The sequence below is a fragment of the Rhagoletis pomonella genome, unplaced genomic scaffold (assembly GCF_013731165.1).
Source record: "Rhagoletis pomonella isolate Grant_MI unplaced genomic scaffold, Rhpom_1.0 Rhpom_scaffold_00013, whole genome shotgun sequence".
Taxonomy (NCBI): Eukaryota; Metazoa; Arthropoda; class Insecta; order Diptera; family Tephritidae; genus Rhagoletis; species Rhagoletis pomonella.
This window is the reverse complement of record NW_023458567.1, coordinates 5,739,267-5,760,839: the sequence shown is the minus strand read 5'-3', so window position 1 is coordinate 5,760,839 and position 21,573 is coordinate 5,739,267. Positions and strand designations below refer to the sequence as shown.

The 21,573-nt window shown below is 37.5% G+C and overlaps 1 protein-coding gene across 1 annotated transcript in view; it reads left to right on the top strand.

Annotated features, from left to right (window-relative positions):
• The window catches only part of LOC118748309 (zinc finger protein 62 homolog), a 71,388-nt gene extending 50,722 nt beyond the window's left edge, over positions 1 to 20,666 (top strand). The window contains exon 9 of the mRNA XM_036482683.1: positions 20,593 to 20,666. The gene's annotated coding sequence lies outside the window, so the exon portion shown is untranslated. The remainder of the gene's footprint in view (positions 1 to 20,592) is intronic.
• The last annotated feature ends 907 nt before the right edge of the window (positions 20,667 to 21,573 follow it).

Genomic DNA, 21,573 nt, shown 5'->3' with positions numbered 1-21,573 from the left:
AAATGTAACTATTTCACAAATTAAACCGGTGCACTGAGAGAAAGAAACTTAGAATTAAAAAAGCGTGCTAAATTAAAAAAAAATACGCATATGAAAGAGCACCAACCCAACTCGTAATACATTTAAGTATACAAATTTTTGGTATTTAATAATAATAATAATAGATTGGCGTTTACACATAAGTTAGTGTTTGGCCGAGCTTCTCCTCCGATTTGTGGCGTGCGCCTTGATGTTGTCACACAAAGCGGAAGGACCTACAGTTTTACGCCGACTCCGAACGGCGATTGTATTTTTATGATAAGCTGTTTTTCATGGCAGAAATACCTTTTTCCTATATTTTTTTGCGATGTTGCTTTGACCAGGGTTTGAACCCAGGCGTTGGGGAGTGGAAGCGCGCACTGCTTACCACTACACCACAGCGGCCGACCAGTATTTAGTATAGAAATATTCAATTCAAATACGCCCATATTAAATTGAAGCGATTTGCAATTACCGATTGCCTTTTAATAATTAAGTTAAAAAAATGCTGGTTGTAATGGGAATTGAACCTTGACCCTCTGGAAATTAGCAAATTGTGGCAAGCATCTTCGCGCACTCAGCTACAGCATTGTAAATGTGCATTTAAATGTTAAGTTTGAATCAACACCACGCGTGCGTGTTATTAAACTATTATTTTTAAATACGAACATTTTTAAACGATAATCAAATAGAAAATATTCATGTTTACTATGCGTTATTTCCCTCAGTGAATTCATAACATTTTTTCTCTTATTGTAGTGATTTTTGAAATTTGTGCAATCAAATCAAAAACCGGGACACTAAAACGAAACCCGGGACATTTTAAGGTTGGACCGGGACACCGGGACAAATAGTTTAAAACCGGGACATGTCCGGGAAAACCGGGACGTCTGGCAGCCCTATACATAGTGAGTGTTTGCGTGTTTACCAGGGGTGTGACACTTCCAATAGATGCAGTTCATTCAGAGAATCATAACCTTTGACCCATTACGAATAGACAGCAAAACAGAATGTGCTGTTGTAAACTAAAACAGGATGAGAGTTTGCAAGAAAATTAGTTTATATCTCCTTTAATTTATGGTAAACTGAAAATCGTTCGTACTATTTTGTATTTGTATTTGTTTACCCCGAATGAGGTCTGATGCTCTGCATCATAAAATATACTTTTGGAAAAAATTGTGCCGACAGATGGCGCTGGAATCGAGATATTTAGAGAATCCGTCTTAATCGTTCGACCTGGATTAAGGGGTATTAACTTTATGATAAGAAGTGCTTCTGCGAAAGGATGGACCCAAAACATAGATGTCGCTGGAATCAAAATATTTACATACCCCCCTACAAATTTGCTTTTTAGACGACTAAATAAAGCCTAGTTCCTTTAATATCTTAGGCACATCAACGGGTCATCGGTATATCAAGAAGAAGTATGACGAATTAGAAAGAACATGGTAGGAACATCAATTATCCCGTTTGAACGGGAAAACTCTTTCATCCTGTGGAGCAGCAGGATTATAGAAGGAGACTACGCACTCTCGGCAAACCTTGCAATACTTGCACGTATCACACAGGTGGAAATAAGAGCACATTGCATCGAAGGAGATTAGTAGATATGTATACGATATGGTATCTCAGCGCTATTTTTCTTGGCCCTTGAGTGAGGAGGGTTCTGCTCTTCAGTCATTTCAACCTAAACTAAAATTTTTACTTTACAAACCATTTTTGCTTTTTAACACTATTTTAGCATTGGTCAACGCAAAAGTTCTTATCAGGTGTCGCGAAGCAAGCCGGGCGTTTGCTACTATGTACTAGAATAAATTAAAAAAATATAAAACTTTTATTTAGCAATACCTACAACGCAAATATGAAATTAGAGTATCAAAAGAACGAAAAGAAAGTAAATTCGCTGTCCTAGATTCTATGCCGCAATTTGAAACTGTTATCAATTACATTTGATTGCTAGCCTTGCCGAGTTACTCACTGAAATTGCCAACCCAATTGTTGAAGCTTCATAATATCATATTCGTGCGATAATAAAAAGGAAATTTCACTATTCACATGCAATAACAACACGATGCCTGCTTGCTTCTTTTGTTTTTACTGTTACGCCAAGCCCAAACCGAATGAAAGACTAGTATGTAAGCACAATAACAACTTTCAATCGATTAAGTTATATTCTTCAAGGCTCGTTCAAAAATATTTATGTTGCCATAGCTCCTAACGGATAATTCGTTACAGCTTTCAAATTGGTGTCATAATAAAAATACATGGCCCATAGTCATAGTCGCAAGTTAAAACTCATTCTTGTTAAAATACAGTTTTAAGTTTAGAATAGATTGTCAATCATAGACATCTTTTTGGTAAGATGGGAGAGAACAGTGCTATCCATATGAAGAGAAAAAATTTGCCCGGCAATATATAGAAATATGAGTTTTTTAATTAGTTTTCCCTGCGTCCGCTGCAGGATTGCGGATTTAGCAAGCCGGGAAGTCGTAGGGTTCGAATCCCACTGCCAGGGAGCATTTTTTTACATTTTTTTTTGTTCTTTCAAATATTATTTAAATTTTGTTATATAATTATAGTTGTTGTGGCCTTTTTAATTAAAATTAAACTCCAAACAATTTTATTAATAACGAAATAATTATATGAAATACCATAAACAAAAGAAAGACAATAAAACAAAATTTAATAAAATAAAATAGAATAATTTTTTTTTTTATTGAGATTTGTACCACGATTGTTTATTAGGAGAAATTGAAAAAGCAACAAAGTCTAAGCGGTAGAAGTTATAGCAGCTATTTCGGAGATCACCACATCTCCTCTTAAGGCAATTTTTCCTAATAAACAATCGTGGTACAAAGCTCAATAAAAATATTAAAAACAAAATGTTAATAAGCCAAAATAACATTGACAAAAACATAGCTTAGGAAGAGCCTGCCTGAAACTATACAAAAAAGCAAATAAGCAAATGGATGTATAGAATCGACAACAACAACCACGCTGTCGAGTTTAAATAGCGGCAAATCAGCTGCACTTGATAGTAGTTGGTTGAATAAGGAAAATGAATTAGCAACAAGAGTTTGCGGGATGTACATAGCTCAGTGGTTAACGCTTCTGACTTTGAACATCGATTACGCAGGTTCGATCCCTACTGAAGTCTAGAAAAAAGAAGTCTGATGAGGAGATGTGGTGATCTCCGAAATAGCTTCTACAACTTCTACCGCTTAGACTTTGTTGCTTTTTCAATTTTTCCTAATAAACAATCGTGGTACAAAGCTCAATAAAAATATTAAAAAATAAAATGTTAATAAGCCACAATAACATTGACAAAAAATAAAATAATGTTTGTGTTAAAATAAAATAAAACAAGTAAGAAAGTCTAAGTTCGGGCGGAGCCGAACATTAAATACCCGGCGCAAGTATTAAATATATGTTTTTTCACCTTTCCGAAACCTTCCGCTAGATGGTAAGCCGGGGTGTATCAATTTTGAGTAAATTAGCGTCCTTCAATTTCGAAATATTGAAGTTTCAAGCATTTCTGAAATTTACCGTTATATGAGAAGCGGCCGTTATTTTAGTCCGATTTCAATAATTTTCAACGTTTTGCTTATATGTGGCAAGCACAATAACCACACCGAGTTTGGTACAAATTAGTAGAACGGTTACCGATATACATATATGTGATCATAAGTGGGCGGTGCCACGCCCATTTTCCAAAATTTTACCATAAACGTATTTCTTGGTAAAGAATTGTTGCAAGCATCAATTTTGAATAAATTAGCTTCAATATTTACTGATTTGTCGAAGATTTTGTATTTCTCTAAATTACCGTTATATGGGATGTGGGCGTGGTTATTGTCCGATTTTAAAAAGTTTCGGCGATTTTTTATGCTGTACCAAGGCCAACAACTGTGCCAAGTTTGGAAGAAATTGGTGCAGCGGTTACCAAGATATACACATGTAACCATAAGTGGGCGTGGCTACGCCCATTTTCCAAAAATTTATAATATTCTATTTTTTCGTCCAAAAATTATTGTAAATATCAATTTTGAGTGAACTATCTCCAGTAGTTACTAAAATATCGCAGTTTTCGTATTTCTGAAAATGACCGTTATATGGGAAGTAGGTGTGGTTATTGAGCGATTTTAGAAATTTTCGGCCATTTGATATGCTGTGCGAAGGCCAACAATTGTGCCAAGTTTGGAAGAAATTGGTGCAGCGGTTACCAAGATATATACATGTAACCATAAGTGGGCGTGGCTACGCCCATTTTCCAAAAATTTATAATATTCTTATTTTTCGTCAAAAAATTATTGTAAATATCAAGTTTGAGTGAATTATCTTCAGTAGTTACTAAAATATCGCATTTTTAGTATTTCTGGAAATTACCGTTATATGGGAAGTGGGCGTGGTTAAAGTCCGATTTCGGCCATTTTCAATACCAACCTACCTTGGATTAAGGGAAACCTACATACCAAATTTCGTTGAGATATCTCAATTTTTGCTCGAGTTATCGTGTACACGGACGGACGGACAGACAGACATGGCTTAATCGATTTCTTTTTTCATCCTGATCATTTATGTATACATTTGTCTATATCTATCTCGATTCGTTTTGGCTGTTACAAACAACCGTTATGTGAACAAAATTAATATACCTTTGTGCACAAGTGCGCTCGGGTATAAAAATATGAGACAGTTGGGACCGAACCTGGGTGCTAATGCGTTTACTACTTCAACAACAAAACGAAACTTAGAACTTTATTTTACCATCTTAAAACCGCGTTCTCCTCACTTTAAAGTTAAAACTCTGTTTTTGCCATAAAATGCATTTTAAGTTTACTATGAAAGAGTTAAAATGGTCATTACAACAAAACACAATTTTAATCGTTAAAGCCTGTTTCTAACTTCTCTATGACTAGGGCCCATATCTTTAGATGACCACTTGATCACACAAACAGTCTGCTCGCAAAAAATACTTCTGACGTCGATATCATTTAAGAACAATCATCTCACTGTGCTGATGGGCCCAACCATTTTCATAATTAACAATCAACGACTTTCGCATACTGTTGAAATAACAAGCATTGTTGCCGGCTTCATCTTCTACAATTGCGTAAAAACTTCTCTGAATAGAGTTATGTTGTTTGGAATAGTTTTATATATCACAAAACTGATAAACTAAGTTTTTTTTTTGCATTTGTGACTTAGACCACTTTCAAAATAATGGACTCATACATAGGCTGCATTTCTTTATTCATTCTGAACGTTTGGAATAAACTTTTTTGTTTACATATTCTTTAGAACGTTCCTGATGATATGTCAACGTATATTTCAAACGCATTCTGTTTATTGTTGTGTATTCCGGCTGTGAAATGGGATTATCTGGAATGTATAAAGAAACGCAGCCATAGATAAATCAGTCTTCAGTATCGCATCAAGCCAGTCAAATCACATGCAGGCTACGAAATCACATCAGGGCTGGCAAGTCACTGCTTGGTAGCTTTTCTGCCTTTCTTATATTTATAAGCAAGACAATTTTAAACGAGGGAGCTATATCGCATCAGCCCTGCTACTTCATATCTATGCTGCCAGAACACATCAAGGCCGCATAAAAACATGTCATGTCGGATCACATTACATCAACTTTTTACGATCACTTTGTCTCTGTTTGATAGCACTTCTTTCTTTCTTATAACGTAACTTTTATTCGGAATAAATAAATGTTGCAATAGAAATGGAAGAAATTGTAATAGAAGTTGGAAGAAATTGTAAAAGATGACAACAAACGCCAAAAACAGGTTATCACAGCTATAGGCATTTTTTGGCAATCTGCCGTTAGTGTTTTGACTTAGGAAGCTGTACGATGGTATGAAGGCTTGTCAAATAACATCAAGCCTACCAAATCGCATGAAAACTTCTAGATCACCCGACCTCTGTACAGACAGCTTGTCTGCCTTTCTTATGTGTACATATGTATATGCATATATATTTATAAGGAAGGCATATCCATCAAACCAACGATTTGTAAATAAGTATTTATGTGAGCATAAAATCGTAAAAATCTTAGTTGCTCTGTATGATAACATCAAGCTATAATACTTTGTCGATTCAATGCGATAAACCAACAAACTCACCTGACGCACTCACATATGCAAGACATCCACCGCTCCGTGACACCAATTGTGAATCGAAGCGTTAAAACATTTTTTTGTTCGCGACTTTTTTCACCACTACACTTTGGCACGCGCGATAAACCTGTTGCAACAACGTCGTTTCATTGTTCGCGCTACGTCGAAACAGGCGCAATGGGTGGATGCGCCAATTGGATATGTGTCACGACGTCGGCGGTCGGTGGTCGGCGTCATTGCGCGTTTTCGGTGGCGCGCGTTCGCCAATGAACCACTTTAAAGCATCTAACGTCAACATTTTTTTTGTTTTAGTTTGAAAAAAACTTAGCGAACTCTAACCAACTTGGCAGTGGCCTATCAAAAGCAACCCGATTACTTTGCTTGTCAAGTGAACTGAATCTGCGATGGCATGATGCCCTCATTCTGTTAGCGATGCTAGCAATCCCTCCTATAGTTTCTAGTTTCTTTTGGCGTTTAATGCCAAGCCTTGCGAATCGTGCACCTGTTGCAGCAATTTTTAACTTACCAGCATTGGTTTGTGGCACAACGGTGGCTGCGACAAAAGATCAGATCAGCCACAACGAGATTTTTATGGAAGGCAGTGTTGGTTGAATGGTGGAAATTAAACTAGCAATTGCAGACGATACAATTGGCGCGTAGCATATGTGCTGCTAGTTCAAAAGATGTGAGTTAGAACCAGAATGCAGGCATTTGCTCTGCAGTAGTGATGGCACGATTAATCGAATACCCGATTATAATCGGTTAACGATTTAATTGTATCGAAATTTTCCTACTTCAGTCTTGGAATTTTTCATAAAAAAATTTAATGGGCTACAAAACTGCATACTGAAAATTTTTCTAAGAAATCTAATTAAAAAGCTGGAGTTTTTTGTTGATTTTTTTTTAATATTGCGCAAAGTTTGATATATTTATATTTATGCGTTTTTGCTAAAGAATAAGCTATATTAAAAAAAAATAACTAAAATTAAATAACAAAAAAAAAAATATTGTCGCGCGCTATTAATTTTCGATTTTAATCGAAATGACCGATCAATCGGTTTATTTCTTACGATTAATTGCAATTGTTTGCCGTGCTCGTCATCATAAGGGGGGGTCTCATCCGAGGCTTTGCCTTGCTTCTTCACTGGAAGTGGTTTTTGCGTGGCGGGTCCCAAGCCCAGCGCACAACCCATTGCTGGGACGGGGGTGGTTTCGCAACGAAATACACGTTTATATAGCGAGCCGCTTGCTCCAAGCAGACACCCGCTTGCAGCCGCACCTACTGGAGAACAGACGCTGCAGACTTCAGTGAGCCCTTAAACCGAATAAGTCAGAGTGGCCCCACCGAAGCTCCCTCTCTTTCTGCCGTGACCCAAGGCTCCACTCGGATTGGTTACCGCATCTCGCACATGGGTTGCTCACGTTGCCCAGAGTGCGCGAACGAGGACGCAAGAGTCGGGATTGAGTATAGCCATGCAACTGTAACTGCATACCCAGCGCAACGACTATACCCCATTGCACTCCAAATGTGGTGATAGACGGAAGGCACGCTTCCAGTGTTTTAGACGTACGCACACTCCGAGGCCCAAACATCGACTCGGACCACTATCTTGTTGCAGCCAAGATACGCACCCGCCTCTGTGCAGCAAAAAATGTGCGCCCAAATATGCAAGGAAAGCTTAACGTCGAAAAGCTGCAATCACAACAGACAGCCAGCGCTTTCGCTACTCGACTCTCACACCTGCTCTCAGAGAGCACTCTTCAACAAACCGACATATGCGAGCAGTGGAACCACATTTCCCGCTCATTAAGTACCGCCGCCGAAGAAGTAGTCGGATTTCAGCGAGCCCGAAAGAACAACTGGTACGATGAGGAGTGTCAAGAAGCTGCAGAGAAAAAAGATGTCGCCTACAGGGCCACGCTGCGATCGGGCGCAACGCGCGCTATGTAGGACCGCTATAGGGATCTGAAGAGGGAAGCGAGACGTATTTGCCGCAACAAGAAGAGAGAGGCCGAAATACGTGAGTGCGAAGAGCTTGAAATGCTGGCCGACAGGAGGAATGCCCGAAAATTTTACCAGAGAGTTAGGCGACTTACGGAAGGTTTAAAGACCGGGGCGCACTCCTGTAAGAACAATAATGGCGACCTAGTAACTGATGTCCAGAGCGTACTTAAATTATGGAGGGAACACTTTTCCGCCCTACTAAATGGTAGCAGCACGGAAAGTTGTGGAGAAGAAGAACCCGAGCCCGCGGTCGATGATGACGGAGTCGACGTTCCACTGCCTGACTATGACGAGGTACGTATAGCAATAACGCGGCTGAAAAACAACAAAGCCGCTGGAGCTGACAGCCTGCCAGCTGAGCTATTCAAGTACGGCGGCGAGGAGTTGATAAGGTGCATGCATCAACTCTTGTGCAGAATATGGTCAGATGAACGCATGCCCGACGACTGGAATTTAAGTGTGCTCTGCCCAATCCACAAGAAAGGTGACCCCGCCATTCGCGCCAACTACCGCGGGATCAGCCTTCTAAGCATAGGTTACAAGGTCTTATCGAGCGTATTGTGTCAAAGACTGAAGCCCACCGTCAATGAACTGATTGGGCCTTATCAGTGTGGCTTTAGACCTGGCAAATCCACCATAGACCAGGTATTCACAATACGCCAAATCTTGGAAAAGACCCGCGAGAAAAGGATCGACACTCACCACCTATTTGTCGACTTTAAAGCCGCTTTTGACAGCACTAAAAGGAGTGGCCTATACGCCGCTGTGTCTGAATTTGGCATCCCCTCAAAACTCATACGGCTGTGTAAAATGACGTTGAGCAATACCACCAGCTCCGTCAGAATTGGAAAAGACCTCTCCGAGCCGTTCGCCACAAAACGGGGTTTCCGACAGGGCGACTCCCTTTCATGTGACTTCTTTAATCTGATATTGGAGAAGATAATAAGAGCTGCAGAACTGAACCGCTCAGGAACAATTTACTACAAGAGCGTGCAATTGCTGGCTTATGCCGATGACATCGACATCATCTGTAACAAAAACCGCGAAGTCTGTTCTGCCCTTTCCAAGTGGGATAGGGAAGCAAAGCGCATGGGTCTGGTGGTAAACGAGGACAAGACGAAGTATCTCCTGTCATCAAAGAAACAGTCAGCACATTCGCGCCCACCCACGTCACTGTTGACAGTTACAATTTCGAGAAAGTAGAGAATTTCGTTTACTTGGGAACCAGCATTAACACCGATAATAATGTCAGCATTGAAATCCAACGTAGAATCACTCTTGCCAACAAGTGCTACTTTGGACTGAGTAGGCAATTCAGGAGTAAAGTCCTCTCTCGACGTACGAAAACCGCGCTCTATAAGTCACTCATCATGCCCGTGCTGGTATATGGCGAAGAAGCATGGACAATGACGACATCAGATGAGGCGGCTCTTGGAGTGTTGGAGAGAAAGATTATGCGGAAGATTTACGGGCTTTACGCGTTGGCGACGGCGAGTACCGCAGACGATGGAACGATGAGCTGTATGAGCTTTACAACGATATGGACATAGTGCAGCGAATTAAAATACAGCGGCTCCTCTGGCTTGGTCATGTCGTTCGAATGGACACCGACGCTCCAGCTCTGAAAGTATTCAACTCGGAACCCGCTGGAGGTAGCAGAGGAAGAGGGAGGCCCCCACTGCGATGGAAAGATCAGGTGGAGAAGGACTTGGCTTCACTTGGCGTTTCCAATTGGCGTCAGTTGGCACAGAGGAGAAATGACTGGCGTGCTTTGCTGAACTCGGCCAAAATCGCTTAGGCGGTTACAGCGCCAATAAAGAAGAAGAGAAGAATTGCAATTGTTAATCGAATTCTTTCGATTAATCAATTAACCGATTAATCGATAATTAAATCTTTTTGCCATCACTACTCTTCAGGTTCTTCAAGGAATCGTGTCTATGGAAAAGTGAAGCTACTCAAGGGCATCACAAGAACCCTATGTGACCTTCGAATGAACTCTTTTGGAGCAGTTCGCTTTATATAATCTGTCTCAATGCGTCAATAAAATAGGGCAAGTTTATTAATCGAAAATCAGTGCTACCACTGTCGGCCGCGATTTGATAAAATAAATGCGCAGAAGTGATCAATGATAATAAAAATTCTAGGAGCAGCCGGTAAAAATAAGTAAAAAATGTAAATTTAAAAATTGTTGCAAACCAACTACAGAATCACAACGGAGCTATCAACTGCAAAGCTGCAAATTAAAGCTTTCTTTTTTTTGGATTCTCGCCAAATTGCGGTTTGGTGCAGATTTTCATTACAACAAATGCTACCGGTGCAATCGTTTTCCACCGCAGCAGCATACATATTTTTGTGTTCTCATTATTATTGTATTTTTTCTTGTATTTTCCCAACTGCCTCCTCAATTCCAATTTTCCGCTCGCAACTTTTCTTTGCCAAATGTTGCATTTCAACTTAAAGATACCCATTTTTCCTGCCAACCAAAGGCGGTCGGTCGCTTTGTGCAACAGCTGTAGCAAAAACAACAACGCGAATTATGTCAGTAGTAACAGCAAGCACAGCAACAATGACTAGTTTGTTGATGTGGAGCAACCGTTGAGGCTGTTGTGGCTGAAAGTAAGTCAGTGGGCTCCTGGAAAATGTGGCTTGGCATTGACTGATAGCTGCATTTGTTTTTACTAATATTGTTGTTGTTATTGCGAGCAACATAAATGCATAACTACTATAAACATGTTGCTGGCCTTCGTGTCGCGCTGCCAAAGTTGAAGGTTTCTTTGCGCTTCAAAGGCAAAGGAAGGCGACTTGTTTTTATTGTTTTTTTTTTTTTACCAACAACTTCTGCTACTAATTTTCACGCCAGTATATTTTTCAGCGTCATTGTCGATGGCAGCAGCTACTATTTGTTGTTATGTACCTTTCTTTATTACAACAGGGTTGAGTTCTTTTACTTGTGATTGCGTTGTTGCCCTCCCTCCTTTCCTAACTTCATTACCGTATTTGGCGCTAAATGTTGTGATTGTAGTGCTGGTGGGGGAAAACGTGCAAGGCAATTCTGTAGCTGCATCATTTACTTGCCGTCAGTTTCTGCTTTTCCGCCTTGGTAACGAATCAATTGTGCTTGTCAGCTGTTGTCTTGTGCCGTTGTTTGTTGCTGCCTGCTGAAACTGTCTGTCTGTTATGTAGTTTTTTTATATGGCTGTTAGCATTGCAACAGTCTTGCTTATTTATTTGCAATTTTAATGGGAAGCTTCTAACAATTAGTTCTCTCCACGAAATTTCCATTTGCGTCTGCAGTTTTCTTGCCACCTTAGTTGCATTATTGCGTCTGTCAGTTGGCGAGCGCGCATAATGGTGGTATCCATGAGAACTAGGGATATATGTATGTATGTAGGTATGTCCTTAGTATTTAGGTTAACGTAGAGTATTGAAAGTCGGGGTGCTGAAAAATATTATGCACATTTGTTTTTTTTTTATCACACACGCTACTCAGCATTTCAATGATAAATTAAAGCAGCAACTACGAAAACTCTACGATAGGAAGTGAAGTCTAAAGGCTGGTTTTCACTCTGTCAAATTCAATGGCATTTTTCGTCAAATAAGTGAAAACACGTTGTAAAATGGAACAACAAAAAAAACCGTTTATCGATTACAGTATATTTTGCTTAGCTGCACATCCTTCTTTGCACGAAAAACTTGTGCACTTAACCGAAAAAGGCACTTAAGCGAATTTTCTTTACTACTTCAATGAGGAAGGTATCCGAATCTCTATGAAACCAAATATTGGCGGAGCACTTACCATGTAGAAATTACTGCAAGCGAAATTTTTACCGAATGTTATCTAATTTTCTATATACAGCGTGGCGACGAATAACTGTTACCCAGTTTTTTTTGAGAAATAAAAGGGTCCTTTATAAATTTTGCGAAAAAAGTATTTTATTGTTAATTTTCCACAGATTTTACTTTAGTTGTATTAGTTAGTTTTTAAATTTTAATCCTTATCTACATTTGCCAGCAGTGTAAACTTTGAGAGAAAAGTTCATTTGGCACGCAAGTCTTTTTCAGGTGTATTTTTTCTTAGGCTTTGTATAAAAAAAGTACAAAAAAGAAAAAACTGTATAAGGTTGGTCGAATGAATGGCCGTCCTAGTCACCAGTCCCGAGTCTATTAGATTTTTGAGTATGAGGCCTTATTTTGGACAGAAGGGGGAGTATAAGGGACTCAAAATGGAGAAAATTAGCCTATGGTTACAGAAGATATGGAACAAATTAACTGACGAGGACCTGCGTGCCAAATGAACTTTTCTCTCAAAGTTTACACTGCTGGCAAATGTAAATAAGGATTAAAATTTAAAAACTAATTAATACAACTAAAGTAAAATCTGTGGAAAATTAATAATAACATACTTTTTTCGCAAAATTTATAAAGGACTCTTCTATTTCTCAAAAAAACCTGGGTAACAGTTATTCGTCGCCACGCTGTAAATACATAAATTGATAGCCGTTTTCGTTGTTCTGCGAGATGAGCAAAATAAATAAAAGGTTGTAAAATAGGTAATTGTAAGGCCAGTGCAGGTAAACGTAATACTTTCATTGATAATTGATACTAGTCGCACAATTTTTAAGGCAGGTATCGCCAATGTGCAGGTATGTTGAATGCATCTATCGGAGCAGTTTCCTTATAAATGTTAAAAATAATGCTTTTGATGCGCATTTTGGGGTAGGTATCTTAAATGTGCACTTAAGCATAGAGGCAGCAAAGCAAAATATACTGTAATTTATATCAACATAGGTCTTCAGTAGTAAAGAACAATTACAATTTGGTTGAAAAACCGATAAATTTCAGAGTAATCATAAATTAAAGTGCTGCCAGAGATGATATTTGATTTTGTCGTTTGCGTTTACAGGTGCATTATCTAATAATATCCACCAAACCTTTTTGCTGAACACTGAATTTTTAACAAGAATCCGTCTTATTCGACCAGTGTGCTTTGTGTCCCATAGGGGTCGATGCACGGGCTCTTGCAATCAAAATAAACAACTAATATTTTACAGGCTTGTTGTTGACCTCCAGTTACCATATATTTTCACTATTACCAAAGGATTTGAGAAAAATTTAATTTTCGACCCGCCCTAGTGTTCATGTATTCTCCTATAAAAAATTATCCAGTAACTTGCCATTAACTTAATTTCCGAGAATTCGCTCTCAAAGAGAAAAAACCAAAAAAGTACACGAAGGCAAAACATTACTTATTTATCCACGATGCAGAAAATGAAGGTGGCGCCAGTGTGACCGTTTTGATCCAAGTGGATTAAAAGTAATACATTTTTCGATTAATTTTGGGGGGACACTTATTTTTAAATTTTATTGCTTTTCCAATCGTGTAAAAAAAATTCGAAAAACTTGCCAGAGATGTTTAAAATATCTTCGCACATAGTGCTAACAAGGTGGATGAATTTGCCGAGTTTCAAAACTAAATAAAAATAATCATCAAACTTCCAAAATTATTTATCATAATTTCAAACTTTTCTAAATAAGAATGTTTAGAAAATTCGCGAGTATGCAGTTTTGTTGCCCATTCAATTTTAGTATAATAAAGTGCAAGTTTGAAGTTTTTCTTTGAGGTGGTAATAAAGATTCCAACTTCCAGTTCTATTTTAAGTGTTTTATTTAATATAAATGGATCAACCTAAATTGTCGCCACTATGCACACATACACTCCCATGTTTAATGTGTATTATTTTTTAATTAAAATAAAGTTCTCTAACAAAACAGATACGAAATAGCCCAGAAAAAGGCGAAAAAACCTTGACCCTATTCAAGTGCATGGAAGTTTATGTAGGCAGATATTGCTGTTTTTTCGTAATATCGATAATTAAAAACAACTAGTTTTTAAGCGAAAATTAGAACCGACTTCAATGCTCATAAAAACAAGTAATTTTTAGCAAAAAAAAACCGACTTCAACTCCCATATAAAAAAAAATATATATATATATATCTCATGATCCACTGATCGGATCTCAACCAGATTAGTATGGGACCACCTCTGAGACACTACCTTTCCGATGCAAAAAGATTATCGAAATCGGTTGACGTGGTCCAAAGTTATGCGGTAACATACATAAAAAAAATAAAATAAAATATTCCGACGAACTGATAACCTCCTCCTTTTTTGGAAGTCGGTTAAAAATTACAAATGCCATTAAATAATTTTTTCATTATTCAATGTTCGGAACTAAACCAAATTAGTATGGGACCACCCCTCAGGTACCAAATAATTATTGAAGATGGTTAGAAAAATATTTATTAAAATTAACAAAACAACTTACCTGATTGTATTGCCAGTTTGAAATGTATACAGCCGTGAACTACATATTTCACCGGTTTTTTTCTTTGCTAATAACTTTTTCATTTATCGTAGTTTATGTATTGCTTGATTGAAATTATAACTCAAAAATGTACTTGTTAAGGCCTGAACTTTTATAAGATTGAAAATTGGAACTTTTGTTTAAAATAAACAAATCAATAAATAATAAAAATATTAAAATTTGAGTTACATATTAATTTTGTACGTGATATTAATAAGACAAATTATTTCTTTTTGGTTGTTTGTGTTTCCGACAGGGTAAGGAGTATGATGTATTGTGGAACGATTCTCCGTCACAACGCCGAAACCGGTTTGTCTCCCAACCAAATTTGACAAGTGATGACGGAAGATCGTTCCACAATGCATCAAGACAAATTATCTTTGTTTAATAATTTTTATAATTAGTAGCGATACCTGAAATTCAATAGAACTCAAAACTCAAAAATATTTTTCATGCGAAATTGGAAAATTGAGCAAAAGCTTCCAGCCATGATGCAATTATAAAAGGTGCTATACGTAGTGGCAGCTCGTTTCGAAGCTCCCGTTGTATTTTGGAAGCTTACGAAGCACGATAGAAAGGGGAAGAAGGAAGGCCGTTTGGCGAAATAGTACTTAATGTTCGAATCTACCAAAGTATTAAATTAAAATTAGTGAAAACTGCATTTTTTGACAATTTTGTATGAAAATTTATGATAAATTTTAAGACCATTCCCTTGTGACTGATAGGACATTTTACTCTAGAATGTGATCACTTGTCATCGGCACTTGTACAACAGCGAATGTTATTTTTTAACATAGAACGATAACTAATGTATAAAATTGCTTTAACAAAAATACCAAACGATTTCTAAGTTTTATGTAACCATCACTAAAAATAAATAAGTCAATTCTTTTCTTTTTTCCATACAAAAAAAAATAAATATTGTCGAACATAGCTGCTTTGTATGGAAGAAACTGTTATTTTAGCAACTTCAAATTTGCACTTTACTACTAAAATTGAATGGGCTATAGAATAGAAAGTTGCAAATTAGTACGCCAAATTATTAAATTTTCCTGAGTTTTGCACAAAGTTGAGAGGTTTTATTTTTATGTTTTTTTATTGTAGTATGAACTATATTTTTATAAAAAATTATCGAAAAGAAATTAGAATAAAAAACTTTTCGTACATTGAGAAACATTCTCTGTGCCAATACTTTTGTCCGGCAATGTATGTATTTATGATACGGGCTATTTATGAAATAGATGTGTATTAAGTTTTTAAACAAAAGATTTTTTACATTATTTAAAGTCGGATAACATTTTCATGCATTTTCATTTTTCTAATGTTGTTTTTGTTTCTACCAAAAAATTTCGTCTTTTGATTGCCCCTTTCTCTTTCCATGTACGATTCTAAAATAAAGGCAAAATTTTGTGTTAGTTTCTTAAAATGTCACAGTCTTGTTGTAAGGAAAAAAATTCACATTCTCTGCTCTATGAAGCTTTGTCAGGGGAGAAGGTTGCCCTGAAAATCAGATGGTTACTTAAAAAAAATCATGGGCTAGACAAAAAAAAGAAGGAAAAAGACATATCCTTTCACAGGGTTGAGTGTAACATCAAACACATTTTGCACCGTAGAAGGGCAACGTTTTTTTTTTTTTGGAAGAAGCAAAATCACCATACCGGCACTAAAAATGGCGATTAAAGGGAGACGAACGCGAACGTATAACACATTTCTTAATGCATCAAGCCTTCCAAATATATTCACATGCATATGTATGCACATAAAGCTATAGTCAAAGATTTAGCACCAAAACTCAAAATAATATTGTTTGCAACTTAGGTTTATTTATTTATTTTTAATAATTTTCATTTAAAATATGATTCACTCTTTGACAGAAACCACATTTGTAAAAGTTTCTAAGCTTGCAAAAATTTTAACTTTTTTCGAACTTCTTTTTCGCACTAATTTCATTCGTTTTCACATTTAAATTACGTTTTCTTTTTTTTTTTTGGTTCCGTTAATTCAAATATCTAGTCTGTTGCCGTTATTTTGATTTTCTCTCACCAAATTTTTTCGCGACAACTGCGCATGCGTGCGTTTACTTTTGCCAAACTCGACTGCACCGTATCAGTGCTAAAGAACATTTGCGCATGCGCCAAATAACCACTTCTCGATGCTAGCAAACAGCATCACAACACAACCCAGCACAGCACAACAAACATCACCTGGCAATGGCCATGAACGAAATTTTCCTTTCTTGTTTTTCCGTTTATAGCTGACATTCTCTTTTGCGGTGAAATGCAGGGAAATAAATTCTAAAAAAACCGCTAAACTCTTTTTGTTGCAACATAGACAGCGAGCACAGCAAGCAGACTGGCGCTGAACCCCGTGCGAACAAGGTTGTATTCATTTGTACATACATATGTATGCGTTGTATATATGTAAATGCTTATATGCATATGTAACTGGGACCAAGTATTTCTTCTTAGATATGTACATATGTATAAAAGTGCATGCATATGTGAATTAGGTTATTTGTCGATTGAGGAGCTGTTGGCGTTTTAAAGTAGGGCAAATGCAAAATAAACACCTGCCAAAAAGCAATCTCAGGCATTTAAATTGCAATGTTTGTTGTAGATTTATGTTGGCGGAACCCCTATAAAGTCAAAATGTTTGTTGTAGAGATATCGATAATATTAGTTAACGATTACGTGGAGAAATATGTTTATAATTGATATATTCATCGATTATTCTTTATCGAAAAAAATCGATAATCGGTGAAATCGATTTCAATTTTTTACCAGTATCGATATGTTAATCGAAATCATATCGCTGAATTCTGTTATCGATAACAATATTTGTCGCGCACTTATTAATCCGGCGGGTTTGGTTGTTTCGCCACTCGCTAAGTGTTGGCGAATTGAAGGCGGCTTGTAACGGGTCATAACTCAAAAATTTGCACAGTTTTTAAATGTTTGCAATTTGAGCGTGCTTTTGCCTGACATCTTATTGTATCATGTTTCTATTAGAGATGGGCGCGGGATATCGGGACCCGTGGGACCCACGGTACTGATTTCAAATTGGCCGGGATGGGCGGTATCGGGAAGGTCTGTGAAATTTTGCGGGCGGGACGGGACCAAAATCCTTTCCCCGATACTTCCGATAAGACAACCTCAGAAAATTCGGAAAATTTCCTTAAAAATGATGTGTGAAATATGCACTTTTTTTGTGTTATATTGGGACGAAAACGAACAGGACAGCAAAACAAAATAATCGGAAGATGCCAGATCTATCATTATTTTTTTGTTATTCAAAATTAATTTGAAAGAAATGGGAATTTTTCTTAGTGATAGAATTCGGGATCCACGGGACCCGCGGTACGATTCTGAAAAACGTCGGGATGGGCGGGATCGGGACTAAGTAATTCGCTAAGTAATTCGTGAATTACCGTGTTTCCACGGCACACATTAGTAATTCGTTTGGCAGCTCTAGTTCTTGTTCTTCGCTATTTATTATTATTTTTGTGTCTGCAAATATCGAAGATGGAGCTAAAATTTAAGTAATCAACAATTTTAATTTATATAGAGTATTTTATTAATATTATTCTGTAACAAGAAAAAAATGCCAGCGAATGGGATCAGGCCGGTGAAAACTTCGATATATTTCCGATAAATATTATTCGATCTGAATTACCTACAAATGAGGTAATGCGCTCTCTAAATTTTGTATGGGGAATTATGTAATTCGGTAGGTAATTGGCAAGGCGAATTACGAATCGTGGAAACGCCGTATAAAGAAGTATAAGCTCAGGCGACACCGAACTTTATATACCGGGCGGGCGCAGGTATCAAATATCGTCGTTTCAACTTTCTCTGAACTACCTTGCATGACAAGTAGGGGTGTTTTCCCGATTTCAAACGTTTCCGATAATATGCAGAGTTAGACTTAATGATATAATTGAACCAAGTTAGATACAAATCGATAAAGTGGTTACCGAGCTACACCTTTGTAGTCAAAAAGTGGGCGGTGCCATGCCCAATTCCTAAAAGTCTATAGCAGTCTTATTTATTGTTACTAGATTGTTGTTACTATTGACTTGGAGTAAATTAGCGTCCTCAGTTATTGAAATATCGCAGTTTTCGTATTTTTGAAATTGATCAAAGTTAATATACCCATGTGCACAACTGCCTGCTGTAATAGTTCAGAAAATGGTTTTAAGGCTGGAGCATTTCTGAAATGGTTTTGTACGTGAAAAATCTAACTATCTATAGGGATGATTGTTAAGTTAATTTTTCTTCTCTTAATGCAAAATAATTATAATAATGATGAAATTGTATTTTTCTCAGTCAAAACCTGCTCGCATTTTTAAAAATCTGCATTGGGGTTTTAGGCCAAAAAATTTATCTTGCACTTTGACACGTAAATACTCCTGACTTACCGGGACATTAGACATTAAATTCTCCTCTTTCAATTTTTAATACACTCACACTTTTTCCCTAATAACACACTCTTATTTTATGAGGTGGGGATAATCTGGCTGGCGTTGAGCCGCACATAGACCGGTAGGTCCTAGGTTAGGTAGGTTGGTGCTCGTTTTTACGCGTTAGTGTAAATTTCACAAAGGATGCAACGTTTTTTGCGAATTTAAGTAGAAATTTCAGCCCTACTTTTGAAATGTCCTCCAACTTCTCGAATTGGTAGGGTTCCCAAGCATTTTAGTCGGGTTTCTGACAGTGCAGGACATCGGCAGAGAAGATACTTCAAGGTTTTCCTGGTTTCCCTGGACTCTCGCTTACACTTCCTGCACCTGTCCACGCTAGGGATACCCATTTTTTATGCAATCCGGTAATAACTCTGCAGTCTTCCTTTGATAGCCGTAACAAGAAGCGAGTATAGTTGCTTCCGCCGTTTTGCTAGTGGTTAACTCATTCCATCTAGTCCTGAACTGCCTAATCATATTATCGTCTATTTCGTTGTACAACTGTTGAAGTGGAGTCTACGAATGTAGTTTGTTTGCACGAGAGTTAGACTGGTGGCATTCTTGGCAGTCTCATCTGCTATTTCATTGCCCTCTATTCCCTTATGGCCGGGCGCCCAATAGATATGCAGCCTTCTGTTGGCGGCCATCCTGCCAATGGCTGTGAAGGACGTTTATGAGGCTATATGAGGTAACCGCCTTAATTTCCGCCTGACAATCTACGTATAGATTTACTTTTGAATTGATTGTCGATTTAGAGCCGTCCGTGAAAATGTTTAGGGATCTAGGGCTAGGTTTAATTCCCTTGCGCCATCCCTCCTCCTCAATCGTTGTGCGAAACCTTCGTTCCCACTTAAAGCGGGCTGCCTGTGCTTTCCGCCCAAATTGAGCTGTGCCCAAAGGTTCTAAAATGGATTCCACCATGGTCGTCAATCTACCTGCGGATTTAGCAGCACGGTTTTCCGCGAATAGGACAAAGGGCGGTAAACTGAGGATCATCTCAAGAGCAGCCTTTGAAGTGGACCTCAGCGCTCCCGTGATGCACAGTGCTACGAGTGGCTGAACCTTCTCCATTGGCCCGAAATATGATGACTTTTTCGTAGCATTAAGCCACACCAAAGCGCCATAGGGCAGTATTGGGCTGATTATTGCTCTGTAGCACCAATGCGTCAGAGCAGGTGACAGATCCCAAGTGACTCCCAGCACTCTTTTACATGCATAAAGGGAATTACTGGCCTTCTTGACCCTTTCATCAACATTGCGCTTCCACAGCAGCTTACTATCCAAGACTACTCCCAATTACTCTGTGTGGTCTTTAATTGACAGCTCGCTGGTACTGGTTGAGCCCCGCTCGAGATGCCCATTGGTGAATGACTTTCAATGCGCTGTTCATTACATTACTGATAGAGGCTAGGTACTTCCTGTTACTACTTTTTTGGCTATGATGCCTTTTGATCACTTTGGTCTTATCTAATCGATATGTTAATTTTAAAGGCGTGAGTGTTAGGCATGGGGCCCGGATGTTTTTTTCCATTTTCATACATACATACATACATGCCAGTTTTTATCGAATCAAACAGAATCTAATTAGTTTTTATTCTTTTTTCTTTATTTTTCTAGATAATACGCTAATTATGTGGTCCGTGGAACAGCAAAATGAATTCAGACGCGGAAGTTGTGTTAGAACCAGCAATGAAAAGTGAATTCACTTATCGAGTCAAGGCCTGATTCTCCTATTTATTTAGTTATTTCAACAAGTGATGCAGAAGCAGGCGCATGAAACTGCCAGATGCCATAAGCCATAAATATATGACCGGAAATTACCATCATACATACATACAGTGGTGGAAAAAGAACACCATGTTTTTACAAATTGTGTCTATTTTTTCATTTATTTTACATTTATTATTTTTTCATAAAAGTATAGCTCATTATCTAGTAAAAATTTTAAAAATTCTGCAATTACATCTAAATTTTTAACTTTTTAACACCCCTTTTTATTTGAATTTTTTGCCGCATTTGCTTCCATATAACGAATAAACACAACTTATTTTTATGTGGAAGAAAACCGCAACGCCTTTGGTAAAAAAACGATAAATTTTAGCTACTTGAAACTTGCACATTATTGTACCAAAATTTAATGGGCTATAAAAGTGTATACTCAAAAAAATTCTAACACTTTTGAGAAAAAAGTTTGAAATTTAGATGAAGATTTTTTGCATTTTTTAGGTTTCTACAAATATTAAGGATTGATTTATATGGTTTTGGTTAAATAATGAATTTTATTTCATTTGAACATTTTTAGAAATAAATAAACAAACTTTGAAATGGAGGTGCAATTTATATGACCGATACTGAATATGGTTCTTGTTATATGACGAGCTTAACTTTTAAACGGAAGAGAAAAGGCAAAATTTGTAAAATTGTCGTGTCCCTATTTATTTTTCGACCACTGTAACTACCAACAGAAACATTGCTTATAATTTTTTAATTTCACCGATAGATTGCAGAAATTTTCACTAATTGATTTTTTCTCGCAAACTTAAGAAAAGCCTGGTCGAAATAAAAATAGCCGCACCATAGTTTGACAAATTTTAACAT